We start from the raw sequence: 5024 nt of genomic DNA on the forward strand, positions 1-5024 counted from the left end.
CCCAGAGCCCAACACAGGGCTTGATCTCATGACCCAGAGATCATGATGTGAGCCAAAATCAAGAGTTGGACGCTTAACCCCCCAGGCGCTCCAGCCCTGATCATTCTTAGGCTTCACAACCACACGTCTCCTTGGACATTCCAACTTACCTGATTTGCACCCAACCTTCCTCTCAACTTGCTCTTCTTCCACATCTTCCCCTTCTCATCTTACTGAGGAGCATCTCTATCAATTACTTCCCGAGCCAGAAACCTGGAATTATTCTAGACTCCAGTCCTGTCCAACATTAGCCACTATGTCTGCATATTAGGCCTCAGGGCCACTGCTGTGGTATCCTCATCTGTAGAACCTCATCTCCTCCGACTCAGACTGTTGAAACAGGCCCCCCGCCACCCCCCACCATTCCTGGCTTCCTCCTTTGCCTCCCTCCAATCCGTCCTACAACTGTCACGGTAGGATTTCCTAAAATGAAACTCTGGTCATTCCCTTGCTTAAAGTCTGGTAAGATTGCTTCACTTCCATCATGTTCGTGTGAAGTTTAAACCCTTAGCCTGGTGCACTAGGCTTCATCACCCACCACAGTTCTCAAAGTGTGGTCCTTGCCCTCACACCACCTGGGAACTTGTTAGAAATGCAAATTCTCAGGCTCCACCCCAGGCCTACTGACTGGGAAACTCTGGAGTGCAGCTCAGCCATCTGTGCTTTAACCAGTCCCCCTAAAGATTCTGATGCACGCCTGGGCTGAGAACCACAAATCACCCTCTATCCAGCCATATCCCACCCTCCTTCATCCCCAGCTGCGGCTCGCGCTGGTCTCTCTGGCAGAATGCCTCTCCTTAATTCCTGTGTGTTCTTTAGGAGTCAGCTCAAGCTAATTGGTGCCCTTCCTCCATGTTCTCTTGTATTCAGTAATGGCCTCAGGATAACTTTATTGCAGCATGAGCCAATATCCTATCATGATTGCTTGTGTGGCTCTTTCCCCAGCCATAATCCTCTTGAGGGCAGAACGATTTCTTGTCCCACATACCATGCCCAGGCGCAGGGTGGGCACTTGAAATATGCTCAAGTTTAAGGATGAACTTTTTCTTTTTAAAGATTTTATTTATTCATTTGAGACAGAGAGAGCACGTGCAGGGGGAGAGGGAGAGGGAGAAGCTGGCTCCCCACTGAGCAGGGAGCCCAACGCCAGGACCCTGGGATCATGGCCTAAGTCGAAGGCAGACGCTTAACCGACTGAGCCACCCAGGTGCCCCAGGGATCAGCTTTCTAATGGGAAGAGTGTGGAATCAGGAGGCAGGAGATACAGACTATCATTCTAATTTTTTTTTTTTAAAGATTTTATTTATTTATTTGAGAGAGAGAATGAGAGAGAGAGCATGAGAGGGGGGAGGGTCAGAGGGAGAAGCAGACTCCCTGCCGAGCAGGGAGCCCGATGCGGGACTCGATCCTGGGACTCCAGGATCATGACCTGAGCCGAAGGCAGTCACTTAACCAACTGAGCCACCCAGGCGCCCCTATCATTCTAATTTTTAAAACATCTTATGAACAGGAAGGTCAGAAATGCCCCTTCTGCTGTCAAAGCTGAAGACACTCTCTCTGAGGCCAATTCCCAACCAGTTCTGCTTTTCACAGTCACACTGATGATTTCAAATATTTCCCTATCAAAACTACCTTCTCTCACCACCTGATGGAAAAAAAAACCAGAACTCAGTATTGTCCCTTCAGAGGAAGCCTTTATTGTAACATAAAATACACAATTTCGTGACTGCCCCAAATTGTACACAATACTTTTTTGGTGGCTATATACTAATCTGCCTCAACACTAAAATATGTATCTGAAATAATTTCACAAAGTTTTAAAAAGAAAAATTATAAAAAGTATACTTCCACTTTGTTATATTCACTTTTAGTCTCCCCACCCCCCTACAAAACCCTGCACATACCACACATTGAAAAGTTTTGATGACGTGTGTTATGTGTATGTGTGTGTATGTGTGTGTGTGTGTGTGTCTGGGAGCAAGTGAGAGGCAGGTGGTCAAGACTTGCCACTGCCTCTTTTGTGGTTTGCAGGAACAGGGAGAAAAGAGAAAATACAACGCAGATAGCGAGCACACCTTTCAATCAAAAATCTCTCCCATCTATAGGCACAGCCTCAGGGAAACTGAGGACAGCTCAGCAACTGTACAAGCGTGGGACCCCTACACTCAGGGCAGCCACACTTCTCAGTACCCGCAACCCCAGTGCTAACTGTAAAGGGCAAGCTCTGCTACGGGGCTGATGGTGTAGCAGTCCCCGCCCATCAGGGCTGCTGAACTCCCAGCACTGCACTCACAGGCCAGCGTCGTGAAGCCCGAGGGGCGGGCAGGTAAGGGTCCGAGAGCAGTCTGGCTTCCTTTTCCCCTTTCCCCACTGCTCTGATCCTCACGGGGGGAATTTTAATCAAATCTTGAGGGCTTAGGGCTTAAAGGGCTTAGCCGCATCCTATGTCAATGCTGGTATCATGGAGGGGTCGGCCTGCTCCTCAGAGGCAGAGAGATTCTACTGCCTGGCATAGAAAAATAAATCAGTGTATGAAACCGAGCCAGGGCAAACAGCAGCTTTTAAAAAGTCATCTTCCAATAAATAATTTACTACAGAGGAATATTTTCCTTTAACATCAAAGCACTGATAAATTCGGAAGTCATTTTTGTAAAAAAAATATCTGTTTATTTACTCACATGTATAAAAATAAGGTTTTTAGGGCCATTCTCTCTTGGGTGCAGTCACTGTTGGAGAGGGGGGCCAGGGCTGAGTGGCTTGTAGGCCTACCCCAAAAACTATTATCTGCTACCCCTCTTCCCACCTGACTGCCATAGCCCATTCCTTCCATCTGATGTAAAGCTACGGAAGAAATTGTGGACGTTATGTTGAAGCTGTTTTGTTTTGTTTTTGCAGCTTACCAAACTTCCCAGGAAACCCACTGACTGCATTTCCCCAGATGACCAATGCCCGACACCCGGCAGCCCATACCAAGTGGGCAATGACCTCATGGAACATGCTGGCCCTGGGTTCAGACTGCGTTCCTGCCACCCCCTCCCCAAGACAGCCCGTGTGAACAGTGAAGGGAAACGAGGTGACTTGGGTATGAACAACACAGGACCTGCCACGGGAAGAAAGAATTGTGATGTCAGATGAGGGTGGGAAGAGGAAAACAAGAAGTCTCAATTTAGAAACAAAACACCACCATGTGCAAACAGCCGTCATCGATGAGCCTTGGGGTAGCCGCACTTGGGCAGAAGGATGGGCAGCCCAGAGGGCAGGTGCCCCAGGGAGCAAGGCAACTTCCTCAGCACCCATGGGTCATGGCTGGGCCTTCCACTCTGGCCATGATACAAAGGACATCAACACAGTAAGCTGCGGTTATGTGACCCTCTTTTCTCTAGTTCATCAAACGTGTCTGCACGTGTTTACACACATAGAGCTGAGTGGCAATTCCACAGAGCGGAAGGAAGGAGGGGTGAGGGAGAGAACATGTAGATGGGTTAGATGGGTTAAGTGTTATTTAAAAAGCCACTACCCATCGGACAACCTATGACTTCCCTTGTCCCAACAATGACCAGACATTCCCCCTTTACCCATCCCTACCCAGGAAAACAGGGGTGGGGGAGAGGGAAAGGTGGGAGGACGGCTTTCTTTTTCAAAAGGCAGTTTCTACAATTCAAAGGAAAGCAGAGACAGTCACGGTTATATATCAACTGCTTGGCAGACACAGTGACAAATCTCACAGAGCGGAGGTGCTTTCTCCTCCCTTTGTCCTTCTCTTACTTGAACAGACACATGGCCAAGTTCCAGGGTTCATGGAACTACAGCCTTTTTTCACAAGGTTAAAACAACCACAGCCTCTGTTTGTGGCCCCAATGCTGCGAATAAACTTTGCACAGCAAGGGAGAGAAACAGCCCCATGTGTAAACTCACACACTCGCGTGTGCACACGCACTCACACACACACACTCACACACACACTCCCTTCACTGGTGCCACCATGCATAGAAACACTAAAGTCACAACTAGTATTAACACTTCACATTATAACTATTGTTTCCAAAGAGAAGCGATTCATGGAATTAAAACATCCACAAGAGTAAGTCCTCCGGCGAGGATGAAGAGGCTGAAGATGGAGACGGGGGTCACGACTGCGCGTGAGGGATCCACTGACTGTCCATAGGCCGGCCCAAGAGCTCCTCCACACGCCGCGCCACATCCATGGTGTCGTCCAGATCAAAGTCCCCATCGTTGTCCAGGACAGGGTCAGGGCTTCGAGGGAAAAGAGAAAAGATGAAGGGAAGGGAAAGGTTGTCAGAGGCCCAATGATGAGGAGCAAAGACCAGCCCAAGGCCCAAACCCCACCAGGTGCATGGCCCAAGACTGCCTATACCCTCTGCCTAGGCTTCGTGGGAAAAGACACTCATGATCTAAACAGTGGAGAGCAGAGTCCTTTGCTATCAGGACAGAGTGCCTCAAACTAGAATACCCACCCCAGTTGCCCCTAACTCTGGCTGTCCACACATCTAAAGCCCATCTGATCTTTATACAGAACAAGAAAAATCTCCATTTTGGGAGAGGGGACTAGATGACATTTGCCCAAATCCACTCTAAACTACCAATATCTTCTGGCTGAATCTATCTCCCACCTGGGCACATGCCGGAGCCCAGCTTGGGTGGTCTCAGACCTACAGGAGCTCTGGGTCCCTTTGCCCACCAGCCCTCCCGGGGCCCAGCCTGAGGCCAGGTGCCCACTTTCTCCCCGCGGAGCCCCATGAGAACACAACCTACTTCTGGGGGTACATGTTATAATGAGCCTGGGGGCACACGGCTGGGGAGGGGGCCTGGTCCATGTAGGTGGCGCTGGCCCCGGCAGAGTCTGCAGACGCACTCACAAACCTGCAGGAGAAACACAGCAGAGCCTCAGTGGCCTCCGGGCAGCAGCTGACTTGGGGCGGGGGGGCATTTTTACACCTTTTTTGAGGTATGGAAGGACAAAGTGC

General features: G+C 49.7%; 1 long non-coding RNA gene across 1 annotated transcript; it reads right to left on the bottom strand.

Moving 5' to 3' along the window:
* Positions 1-1713: 1713 nt before the first annotated feature.
* LOC145718024 (uncharacterized) lies at positions 1714-5015 on the bottom strand. The gene is made up of 2 exons (XR_014141536.1): positions 4813-5015; positions 1714-4293 (listed from the first exon to the last, which is right to left on the bottom strand). It is a non-coding gene; the product is annotated as an uncharacterized LOC145718024 (long non-coding RNA).
* Between the last annotated feature and the right edge of the window lie 9 nt (positions 5016-5024).

This window comes from Leptonychotes weddellii, unplaced genomic scaffold (genome assembly GCF_054177405.1).
Source record: "Leptonychotes weddellii isolate Sample4059 unplaced genomic scaffold, ASM5417740v2 HiC_scaffold_10151, whole genome shotgun sequence".
In the NCBI taxonomy this organism is placed as follows: domain Eukaryota; kingdom Metazoa; phylum Chordata; class Mammalia; order Carnivora; family Phocidae; genus Leptonychotes; species Leptonychotes weddellii.